This window comes from Topomyia yanbarensis, chromosome 3, assembly GCF_030247195.1.
Source record: "Topomyia yanbarensis strain Yona2022 chromosome 3, ASM3024719v1, whole genome shotgun sequence".
Taxonomy (NCBI): domain Eukaryota; kingdom Metazoa; phylum Arthropoda; class Insecta; order Diptera; family Culicidae; genus Topomyia; species Topomyia yanbarensis.
In genome coordinates this window covers 256,539,627-256,552,924 of record NC_080672.1, presented here as the reverse complement: position 1 = coordinate 256,552,924, position 13,298 = coordinate 256,539,627, and the positions used below count along the sequence as shown (strand labels likewise).

Genomic DNA, 13,298 nt, shown 5'->3' with positions numbered 1-13,298 from the left:
CTCAACAGGCTAACTCCGTACGCAGAAGGTACGGATGGCTTGTCAAGTAATCAGTTTGGTTTTCGAAAAGGCAAGTCCACGGTGGACGCTATCAACTCAGTGGTAAGGACCGCTGAGATAGCGATCCAACGGAAAAGGCGAGGTATTCGATATTGTGCGTTAGTGAAACTTGTTGTGAAGAATGCATTCAACAGCGCAAGTTGGGATGCCATCGCGCTCTCATTATACCGGCTTAGTTTGCCGGTGGGTCTGTACAGGATCTTGGAAATCTACTTCCAGAACCGTGTACTATTAAGAGACCATCCATAAATGACGTAGCATTTTTGAGTGATTTTTAACACCCCTCCCCCATCGTAGCATTTCGTCACATAAATGCTAAATACCCCCATGATAATTACGTAGCTTGATGGTAACTCTACCCCCCTTGTCCACGTAATTTTTTTTTAAGATACTTAGCATGACATGCAAAAAAAGCTACGTAGCATGACATGACCCCCTACCCCCCTGTCGTCACACATCATCACAAAATACAAAACTCCTCCCTCCCCATATAATGCTACGTTATTTATGGATGATCCCTTATACGAGACCGATGCCGGTCAGAGAAGTCTTCGTATTACCGCAGGAGTCCCGCCAGGGCATGGATGGAAGTATATTTATAATTTCTAAGGAATGCTGCTTCACGGAAAATCGACTCATCACGATTTCAACCAAAGAAGTAGTTGATTTTTTTATTTCGGCTAGTTGATATTTGGGCGAACTGACTCGAAAACAATAATCTAGCGCTATTGTTTTGATAGCTGCTTGTAACGATTGTTTCAACCTGGACACAAACGCATATGCTGTTACACTACCGATTTAGACACAAACAACTGAAATTAAACTGATCGCATTGTTGATTTAAATTAGTTTATCGTTAAATAGAACTTATTTCAACATTATGACTTATTTTGATTGACGTTTTGTTCACCATCCGACGGAATGAATTGTTGAAATACTCCGGAGAACAGTTATTTCATAAGTAAATTGAATATTAGGTTATATTTCTCATAATGTTATCTGTTTATGGATTGCAATCTCAAAAGAGACGAAATGGCAGAAGATATTTGCAGATTTTTTGTTGTTAATTAATGAATTTAGTTTCGGATGAAAGTTATAATTTTTTATTCTATCCTATTTAATCAACCAGCGCTACAAAAAAATTATTTCCACATCTAGTTTCATATTTCAAAATAATTTTGAAATATTTTAATGATAAACTAGTTAAAACCGAAAATGAGGTCAATTATATTTCTGTTGTTTGTGTACTGGCTCAGGTCGTTGGGTCCAGGCTAAAACAAGCTTATTAAGCTGAGATAACTAGATATCTGCATAACCGTTATGCCCACCGTGTATGAACATAGTTACTATGTCTACTTCGATTATTTCAGTAGGTCTGCATCTTCGCTAGTTTGCTGTATTTTAGTATGATGTACATCTTGAATCAAAATCAATAATAATTTGCAATAATTTTTATTTGAGAATCTTACAAAAATAAAAGAAATTTGATTTGCATTTCAATTTGCTTTTGTTGAAATCAACTAATTAGGAAAACAAAAATTGGTTTTGTTATTTTTTCATCGAACGGCTTTCAGTGCGAGGAATACAAAACGCACTAAATTCGAGAAACCCGCGCAATCTATTCCAGTTTTTCTGCAGTCAAAACAACTTCGCCCGGTGTACGATGGATTAAATGGCTAACATATCCAATACGAACAGTCGAATATAATATTTGAAAGCACACCATGCTTTCAAGTTGACTAAACTAAATTCAACCCTGCATGCTCAACAGCTGACACCGTTTGTGTGTATTGTGTATTGCAGTCATATGAACGAAAGTATACCAAACCGAATGCGACTGCGGTAGAGCGACGAGCAAGGTTGCCAATATGCGAGATTTATTTGTGCGATCGAAATTAAAGTCGGACAAAGACAACGTGCTTAGTAAAAGTCAATTAGAATTTTACTAATTTTACTTTCTCATATTAGACTGTAAAAACCGGATATAAATTTCAAGTAGGAAGCGAGCATAGCGTAGTCGGTGATTCGATTGCCTTGTACGTAGCTCACCTGGGTTCGAATCCCAACCCCGCACTTAGGGTTAGAGATTTTTATAACCCGAAAAGGCGAATGACCTTAAGGTTAAAACCTCTATGATCGAAATAAAAAAATTCAAGCGTGAAAATCTGAAGAAAATATTTAGTTTAACGGTATCTGGCTCTTACAAAGTTGTTTTAGTCGATTTCTAGTTTTTAGTTATCTTATTTTGCCAAATTGTTCAATACTAGTTGAGTTGAATCATAAAACTAATCACAAATGTCGGTTTTTTGCTTGAGGCTAAGCTATGTCAGTTCCCAACCCTAACTACTAAGGTTTGTCAGTAATTAGGGTTCGAATCTGACGACTAAACATAAGTTAAGTTTTAAGTACGCCAGAAAATGAATGGAAGTTCTTTTTTTATTAATTGCTCGAGACATTGGCTGCAAATACCTGTTGTGAAAAAAGTATGAACAATAAGCTTAATATGTTTAAAATGACGGATTTCACCACACGTTTTGTACTTATGCTCCCAGAGTTCACCTCAACAGTACTGGGAACACTGATTGCGATAGAAAGTCGAGTCCAGCACAAAACTGGCATGCAAGGGAAACTAGCTTTCAGTCATACAGAGCCGACCGTCGGAGGAGGGTTTGAGTGCTGTCGTTAGTTAATTTGATTGGAACCGTCTGTGACAGTTGTTTAGTGTTGTTTGTGCAGCATAAGGTGAAGGACAGCTGTGGAGACAAGCAGGAAAGAAGGTCAGCAGATTAGGCTAGGAAAAGGAAATCCAGAGCAACAGCAGCTGAACGAGAGCGTTCGGTACAAATTAGATGTGGTGTAGTCTCGTGTTTAGAGATATCATACTTTCTAGAGCTACATTTTTCATCGATCGATTTCGGCTCCGATTCGTAACATATGGAACGTTTTTGTAGTCAAACCGAAAAGATTCAAATTGAAACTGTTCACTGAAAAAACTAATTGATATTTCAAGAGAAGTACGAAACGAGAAGTGAAGACATTTGGTGTACATTTCGACTGTATGTGGAAAAAATGAGTCGATAGACTTTTACTTCGTGCAGAAGGAACCAACAAAGAGTGTGATCACAGTGGTTGGACTTGGTTAATCGCTTAATGAAAGTTTAATTAATTTAATCGAAGAAATCTACTCAAGTGCGTCGAAAAATTTGAAAATTACCTAGCGAAACAGCAGCGGAAGTTATAATCGGTTTGTTTTCATGAGATACTCACCTTTGGATTAAGAACCTGACGAAGGAAGTGAAACGTAGCGAGGCGTGTCAAAAGAGGTCTGAGAGGAAAGAACATCTGCCCCTGGAAAGACGGCCAGGAAACGTAGAGCGTACACACGCAAAGGTGCACCCAGTTGTGGCGGTAACAAGAGCGCAGCGCAGCAAACTAAATACACACCGGAAAAGCGGAGAGAAACAAGAAAACCATAAAAACAGCGGACGGGCGTGATACGGTATTGGTTCCTAAAATCGTGCAGTCGTACGTTTATGACCTACTCCAATAAGGCAGTGTGAGGAGCAAAAGGGCACGTGTTTCGTCGTCGGTGGCAAACCAGTTAAAGGTAGAAACTTATTCGATTTCCTTTTCTCATTTCTTTTCCAGTAGGTTAGCAATTTTTGGAACATGCTAATCCCTTCGAAGATCTTGTTTTGTTTGCGGTCGTGCAGTTTTGAATTTACTCGATGCCATGCCTCTAGTATTAACAATTGACCGCAATAATTTTGGAAATGTCAGAGCAAATCTAGTGTCTATAATATCTTATACTCGCATCATTTTGACATCGATCCATGTATCGTTATCCGACTGTTACGATCTACTTTGACCTGCAGCTCATAATCTGTGACAAACGACATGACCATAGCGTGCCGACCACCAAGAAGAGCATGTGAAAATCATGGCCATGCTTCGCTACAGACGTCGAATGAAACTGGCAATGGCAGAAAGAAACGAGATTCAATTAGATTAGACCCGTCTGTTGTAGTGGTAGCTCTAGACATCGCCGCAACCGTGATCCGTTTCACTCCAATTGCTTTCGACGGCCGACGATCGTCGCTTGCTCGCTCGATCACCAACTGCGTGTTGATAGAAGTTTCAAAATAGTAGTGTAAAGCAATACTTACCAATGGAACCAGTTTTCAGACTAGCCATGCTGGGGCCTTACCTTGCCTTATTCGGCCACAAAGCTGTGGTCGGTAAGATTTGGAGGCTTGCTAATCATTATGGTAAAATATAAGATCGAGGGAAACACAGCGACAGCAATTTCATGAGCCATAGTACGCTCAACTGTTGGTCAACTCACTAAATATGGTCTTTAGAATTGGGTCCTCGTCATTTGCTACTTTCGAAAGCACCAAGAATGTAGGTCGCCAAGCAATACAATCGGTAACTTGCGTAATGATGATGGTTAATTGCCGGTTGCGGTAGCTAGCGATTATAGGCCAGGAAGTTGGACAGGTCAGGTGAATTTTTCACTGATACCAGGAAGGAAGTGTGCAATTTGCAGTAATGAGTTGGGAGGATGGTTTTCGTCGGTATTTTGCTAGCTCGTGGTTATCCATGTTTTTCGCTGGTTGGAATTAAATGCCGGATGACGCACAAATGCCTTGTTATCATTGCGCGTCATGTAAACTTTTTGTATCAGCTTTGGTATTGAGTTCAAGGAAATGGTACATCGTTACAGTTAATGTTAGGTGGTTGATATTATACAACTCTTAGGTTATGACTAACAGTTAAAAGCATCTAATTAACGATTTTAATTAACGATGAAAGTTGGCTGATCATAATATTACCAATGGCATAGGGTATCATCAACAGACATTTGATTAATCGATTTCAGCATGTATCTGATAAACTACCACAACTCAAAATAAGGCTGGACAAAAAAATGCAACCCATTTTTTTTATTTCAGTTCGCTTAATCTACCAAAATTATTTTTCTTTTGCAAATGGTGTAGTAATTATGTGTCTCACATGCCATCCTTCAGGCTAAATTTCCTCCAAAAACAAATTGCGTGATTGCTGAGCAGCTTGGAATCTGGCCATAATGATGAATAACTGATCCTGACAATGCTTCGGATCGCTAAAAATGATCCTCGAAAATTAGCAACTAATGTCACCCAATATGCTAAACAATCCTTACAGCTCAATCTGAGTTCATAAATTATTCGACGTCGTCTCTGTGAAGCAAAATCGAATGCCTGACAACTAGCAAAGAAGTGAGTAATATCATCAAATAATCGGAAAACCCGTTTGAATTTTGCTAGACGATACTGACATTGGATAGATTTTGGCTAGCATAATGTTTTTTGGTCTTTTTCATTTTATTTTCTTCGGGTACCAGATACGTGTGAAGACCACAGCGGCATTGATATAACCCTAGATACCAGATAGAACAGTGATTTCCAGATTGCGACGACTAGATACTAGATTTCGACGGTCAAGCATGGCCGCAACTCAAACAGATATTAGAAGCAAAAGAAATATTGCACACCTTAAGATCACCGTCGTGAATTTCCAATGCACTGTTATCAAATTCTATTTTAAATACAGAGATAAATTGATCTAAAAGCAAAATATAGGCCTTGTGCATTTTTTATATCTGCTACTGTACTACGATCAACTAGTTAGATCAATATCGTAACCTCTGAACCGTAATTGCTTGGAGACTGGTGTCCACTATAAAGTTAATATCACTATTATCTTGGCATCCAGCGGCGAAAGTCAACGGGTATCTGCTCCCATGTTGTAGGAAGCGACATTCACTTCTTATTGCAGTTTTTAGGTTTTCTAATTTGTTTTACTAAATTAGTAAATCAATTCTTATCGTATAAATTATCTATCCATGATAATCTCCCTATTTTCTCTTCATAGAAGTTAGAATAATAAAAAAGTGCGGGCGTAAATTGCTAATATGACCGACATTCAAAGTGAGATATTCATTACAGGTAATGTTTATTTTAGGCCACTCAAAATTATTTCATATTCTCGCCGAGGAAACAATCGATAGCTTTTTAGTTGTAGAGTAAATTTATTTATTACTCGTCATTTATTTTTCCAAATTTTTTTGTGCTTTTCCTTTTGTTAGTTTGTCTTCTGAAAAAATAATATTGAAATTAAGTATGTTTCTAGACTCTTTCTCACTATTTGCCGTTATGATATTCCTAAGACATAGTTTTAGGCATCTAACAAGTCTCCTGGTGGCAGGACACCCAACGACTCCTAAAATCTTGAATCGGTCGCGAACTCCAGCAATATTTTGAATCGAATCCGTATCCCTACTAACAATGTCCTACATACCGTTACACTTGTGGATTGCGCAGTAGTATGAATGGCCTCTAGCATAAACAAGTGTAAGACTAACATTCCTTTCCTCTGCTGCTGCGATTTACGTTCCGTCTTGGCCGGCGCTGGTACATCCAAAACTAGGTCGTACCTAATACCTTTTCGGCAATAAGAAAAAATTCTCCTATAGCAAGAAGGTTAATTCTAAAACGGTACCAAGAAAACATTCCCTAAACGGCAATATCCACACATTCAAATCATTTATGTGTTGCACTCATGTAAATTATGAGATCCTACACGTATCATGAATTCTTATACAATACATATAAACGCTTTGGATCTTCTAAAAGTCTATAGCATTTCTCTTGACAGTAATTTGCGTATCATGCAAAGCGAACATCTAGAAATCCGGCTGGTTTGACTTGCTATTAATGCAATCACAGAACTCGACCAACGAACACAGCCGAGGTTGACACATACTGAAAAACTTCTTGGTTGTGTGATGCAGCTACAGATGAACGCCATTCCACCGTTTAGTATCTTTGCGGTCTATTACCGAAAAGATAATAGAATCTTACCTACAAGTAACAGAAACACACCCGTCAATGTCGGATGGATTGATCAGTAAACAACTTGGGATTACCACGAGTTGTACATTGGATGATATTTTGTTACTCCCATCAGACATTATCATCTATCGATTCTTTGTGCATTTTTAGCTAGTCCCGATCAATAACAAAGTAGCAACCAGGGGAGATCCCAAAAACTCAAGCTCAAGCTAAATATCGTAACTTCAAAATGAAATCTCGAATCTTGGAAACGTATTTCCCGTCAGGCGAGGATTGTGGCTATGAATTTGTCAAATCAAACACAGAAAATATTTAATATTTTCTACGGGCACCTCCAACACTGATCTAAATCTAGTAGAAATCTAAATATTTAGAACAAATTTATATCGGGTAAAGTGCCTATTTTCATCATACTGAGGAGGGTGCCTCACTGATTCATTAATTACTCGGCCTACAAACAATGGAAAGCGTACAAATGGGCATCAACAGTTTGCTTCGTTGTTAAGAACCAAAATAATAACATAAAAGCGTTGAAAACAGTGAAATTCTTTTGGTTGAGCGCAACGAAAACTCGAACCGAGTGCCCTTATTGTTGCGCTATCATTTGACTCAATGCGTTAAACAAAGATGGCAGACGCTGCTCTAACCGACGGCTTCAAATGGGTATGGTGGAAATAGAAACATAGCGATAAAAGGCTTATCACCCTCTTATCAACCCCACTGCGCAGATCTAAATTCTATTTTATATTAGTTTCAGACCCAAATTTTTGTATCTGGCCTTTTGACTATTCCAAAATTTACATAATTTGGATCGGAAACTAAATCTGATTCAAATTGATATTGACAATATTTCCAATAAGCTCGAGTGTTTTCATTTAATTTCACGTGATTTGTATGGACATAAATTAAAAGCGCGGATTGCATGTTCGAAGGAATCGAAAAAACTATTTTTTTCGAATCCTTAGAACGACAACGAGCGACGTAAGTAGCGACTTTTTTTCGATATTTTTATTTTTCGCAAAATAGCGGACTTTTTAATAGAAAAACGCTGAGAATGTGAGACACTAGATTGGCACTAAACTCCTCATTAAAAGAAATTACGCAATGAAAAAATGAAATTCTTCATACATCGATGAAGAAAGTTATTTTGAATACACTATAAAAATTTCAGAACGATTTGAAATCACCGGGCAGCTAAAAAAAGTGATTTGTAGAAAAATGCGGTTAAAGTTATCAGTTCGCTCAGAGAATACATAAGCGGCATGCGGCAGAATTTATAACGTTTATGTATTGCCTATTTCCATATTTTGACATATCATTTTTAAGATCCTAAGAGCCGATTTCTTCATCCCGGTTTAATTTAAAAAAAAACCTGTTTTAATCCACCTAGCGGTGCAATTGTGCCTTTCTCATTTCTCTAAACTATGGCACGGAGGCTTTTTATGTTCAACATAATTGTGGAAATGTCCATTACATTCTTAGTACACTTTGCACTTATACACAATGGCATGCCAGCCACGAACTTGACGAGCTACGTGTCGACGGTGAAACACTTGAAACAAAAAAATATCATACTCCATTAGCCTAATCAGCATTAGATCAATGTTATCTACTTGCTAACTCATTTTGTCATGCGGGGGTGGGTATGTGAGGAGGGCGAAAGTCCCATGAACGAACGACTCCCCAGCTTAAATTGGTATGCTTTGTGATATAGTGGTGGTTTAAAGATGATGGGGTTGAAAGGGAGGGGTATGAGGGCTGGATGGGGTGGTGGTCTGAGGGGTGATTTAAGGAGATTTTTAAAGGAGGGGAGTGAACAGTAGATGGGAGGTGTAACCCTTCTCCGTAAACCATCAACTACGCCCCTGTTAAAATCCAGAAACCTTATGCGAGTCGAAAAAAAAATTTTAGGTTTAGGGATAAGGTTGACGTTTTTCAGAGTGATTGCATAACCTTTCTATATGAGAAAGGCAAAAATGTGCCAAAATTCAAAAAAGTGAATCGTGGTCAAATTTTTTTTCGAGTTTGCATCAAATCTCGACGTTTCATGCACCTTGAACACATTTAGCATCAAAAATAAAAATTCTATTTTTAATTTTTCCTATAGTTTATATGAGAAATTTCTGTGTGGCCGCACTCTGAAACCCGTAATTCCGGAACCAGAGTTCCGATCGATCCAAAATTCAATAGCAGCCGATGGGAAGGTTGCACCTTTCATTTGAGACTAAGTTTGGGCAAATCGGTCCAGCCATCTCTGAGAAAAATGAGTGACATTATTTGACACATACGCACATACATACACACACATACACACACATACACACACATACATACACACATACACACACATACAGACTTTTTCCGATCTCGACGAACTGAGTCGAATGGGATATGACACTCGGCCCTCCGGGCCGGGATTAGGTTGACCTTTTTCAGAGTGATTGCATAACCTTTCTATATGAGAAAGGCAAAAAGTTACGTGTAGGTCAAGAAATCAGCCTTAAATCAATAAAAAAAATCAATTTTAAAGATATTCTACAGTGTTTAATCCCTTAAAGGAGGGGTGGTTTACGGGATTTAAGCGCGAAAAAATGAACACTTTTTTTAAGAATTTTTTTTAGAACTTTGCGTGAAACAAATTGATCAAAACTCTTGTACAGTATAGTGTATCCTTTCAATAACATGCTGTAATTTTTATATGCATTAATATAGATAAACGGCTCGGTGACGAAGCTTTTTGTAGAACGTCTCTGGAAAAAACAGGATTTGCGGTGTTAACCGCTATTCAAAAACTACTTAACCGATTTCTTTCAAACTTTGCATACACATTCTATATAAAAATACCTAACCCTTACGTTGAGTTTTTGTAATAATTTTTCAATTAAGGGGATGTTTACTCATAAAAAGGCGGAATTTTTCGTGAAAAATAGAAGTTTTTAGTTAAAATGAGTAAAAAACCCCTTAATTGAAAATTTATCTCACAAACTCAACGTAAGGGTTAGATATTTTTTACATAGAATGTGTATGCAAAGTTTGAAAGATATCGGCTAAGTAATTTTTGAATGGCAGGTAACACCGCAAATTGTTTTTCAGTGACGTTCTACAAAAAGCTTCGTCACCGAGTCGTTTGTCGATATTTTTGCATAGAAAAATTACAGCATGTGTTTGAAATGATATACTATAATGTACAATAGTTTTGATCAATTCGCTTCACGAAAAGTTCTAAAAAAAATCGCAAAATATGTGTTTTTTTACAAGCTGAAAACCTTAACCCCCCCTCCATCCTTCAATCGCCGAGACTTTTTTATGATTGCGAGATAGTGGACGTAGGTATACGTGAATGGTAAGGTTTTTGACAGGATTTGTCTTAGGATCTGTAATTTAGCATTTTGCCGAGTTTTTGCTCTACGACCGAATGTGATCGGTCGTAGAGCAAAAACTCGGCAGGGTGGCCAGACCTACCGATTTTAGACTTCCCTACCGATTCAGAGGCGACCAAGAAAACACTACTGATATTTTTTATTCCTAAATTCTATGTCAATACCAACTACCGATATTATATTTGTTGCATTTTTGTTGTCACTTCGATACTAAAGAAGTTCCTATCAGAATCTGACTAATGAGTTTCGTCAAGCAAACCGAAGATATTTTCCACTGAAATATTGTTGGTATGTTTATCTGGTTTTACTCTTTTTTATGAACAAACCTTTCCGTCGTGGTATCCGGATAGAAAACAAAAAAGTCTCCATCGGAACTAATGCCACTTCCGTAGCCAGTGCTAACCCAACTAAAAGTTAAATGCAAGAAGAAGTACGTTGATATTAACAGCTAACTTTTATTACGCGGAAAAGGTATGTAGTGAGCTCAATGCAAAAAAAAACAATTATCACGCCCTGTAAATTTAAGAAGAATTAACTAAACATTTGAATCAAGTCTATTTGTTGTTCGACTGTGATGATTTTTGCTTTATAGTTGGTTTTCTAAGTCTTGTATACATAAATCAAACGACTTGGTTTTAAATTATTCGACGTTTCGGCCGTTTTGCCAGCCTTTTTTAAGGAAAATATATGTCTGTCGCTTTTGTTAGGGACGCTTTTTTGCAGCGTTGGGAGATTCTAACTAAATTTTTCATGCGTGTGTTACAAATATTGTGGAGGCACAAGAAATTTTTCACCACCGGTCACTACTCGCTTTTCGATCGTTGAGTTGTCAATGGCGGTATCAAACACGTCAGTAATCCAAATCTTTTGATTTATATATACAAGACTTAGAAAGTCAACTATAAAGCATTTGAGGTTTTACTCAATCTTACAGTAATTTCTCCAATTACAGCAAGGAAAACTCAATACATTCATTTTCGGGACAATGATCAGTTACCTTGCAAAAGATGGATTTCAAGCATCCTTCCGGATCAGCATTCCAAGACAAAAATATTTAGTTTAGTGCAGGATATGTCTAAAGGAGAATGATTTTTCAATTCTGAAGATTTACATTATTCAACCACTACTCAATAATCAGTCAAACCAGGTTTACAAACCTTTATTCTATTGAAGACATAACAGTATTATTCAAGGCAGTTCTGCAAAGAGAATGCGTTCTACACCATCGCGTTACTGCTAACTCTGTACAAGCGAATTGAGGGCACCGTTATTCACTCTAACATTGCAGATCGTGATGCATGGAATCATTTTTCGCCTTAATCGGAACAGACTTGGCGCCACTCGAAAACGGTTTCTGGACAAAAAAATATAGCATTTAGTTAGTACTTAGTAAAAACTTGTGCCTTCAAGTGCCGACTATCCGTCTCGTTAGGCACTTATTAAAAATCATGACAGCTAAAATAATCAAATCGTCCCAATTTGACTAAAATTTCATTCAATTAAAAACATAATCACCCAGCTTTCCCGTTGTGAACCCGCGCATTTGAAAGTATCGTCGGGCAAGTGAACTGATTTCTCATTCCCTCACTCTACCGTAGCTTTCTCTCATCATCGCTCTACATCATGAAATTGACGGACTGAGTGTAATCGAGAACATCTTCCAAACAGCGGAAGATATAATGACGAGGTGGTATAGTTGTTAAGTCATTAGCCTAATATCTATCGCTGTTTTCGACTGTTGTGTTGCTTTTGTGAAATGTCTGCATACCAAACCCACAACTCGAGAGGAACGATCGGATGCGGTTGGAGAGATTTGCACATTTTCCGCTCCGATCGGTAGGGTAGCGGCGGGAAACACATTTGTGTGCAGAGTAAAGAACCGACCATTCTTCGATTCGCTTCGAGGCGCTGTACATTTTTAATAATTCCATCCGCTTTCTCAGCCCTCCCAGTAGAAATTGTTCGAATGAAATCAGCCGGGTACTGTTAGTTGGATCAGAACTTTTCCCGCTGCCTGCCAGATCACATACCATATGCGATTAACATTGTCTGATGATGATGATGATGATGAGCTAGCAGTAGATTAGCGAAAAACTTTGAACTTGGATGGAAAAAATGAGAAAAGGCCACTGATGGGTCCAAAAATCGGGTGGCATCGAAGGTAATAAAACAATGGTCTATTGTTGCAGCATATCTTTCAACAGCAGTGAGCTAGCTTATGTTGAGAAATTAAAAAAGAAACGAACAACCGTAAATGAATTTATGCTCTCTGGTGGGCTATATGGAGTGGTTGGCGCATACAATAGTGGGAAATTCTCGTTTCTAACTGTCTGCTTGGCTTTACCATTGAAGTGTGTGATTGCTAACGGTTGGGAAAGGTAGTGGAACCAGTAATCCGCAAAACGTTAACTGGGTAATTGGGAAAAACCAGAAGCATGGTAACGGAAGGTTTTCCTGTGCAGTTCTTGGAGGTAATGCAAGATGCTTACTTCCTTTTGGATATACCAGAGCAATTAAAAACAAAAATAGGCGTTAGAAGGTTTCTACAAAATCTATTCAAAAGTACCATTCGGTTTACTGAATTAAAGCGTTGAGAATTTTAAAAAAGCTTTTACTTTTTTTAAATTAATCTTTTAATTAATAAAGCATGTTTTCACAAGAAATAAATGTTTTAACTACTGTTACATTTTAATTCAGATTTAGATTGATAAATACAGTTGCGTGTGATATTTCCAATTCAACAAAGTCTCTGACCTCATTTGCCTTCAGTGGACCCTTATAAAACACATTTTATATCGTTGGCGGATCGCAAACTGAAAAAAATCGTAAATAGAATGAAAATGATCGTACAATGCACGAGTTCATTCGTCTGCAACGAAGTATTTTCCTGCTTTATAAATAGTTGGTTTTATTCATTTCACGAACAGAAAAATGGCCACTTGATTAACAGGTTTTCGTAATT

At 37.7% G+C, this 13,298-nt stretch overlaps 1 protein-coding gene across 1 annotated transcript in view; it reads left to right on the top strand.

The window, feature by feature from the left end:
- Positions 1-2,713: 2,713 nt before the first annotated feature.
- Positions 2,714-13,298, top strand: part of LOC131694292 (ETS homologous factor) — a 38,312-nt gene continuing 27,727 nt past the window's right edge. The window contains exon 1 of the mRNA XM_058982903.1: positions 2,714-3,667. The gene's annotated coding sequence lies outside the window, so the exon portion shown is untranslated. The remainder of the gene's footprint in view (positions 3,668-13,298) is intronic.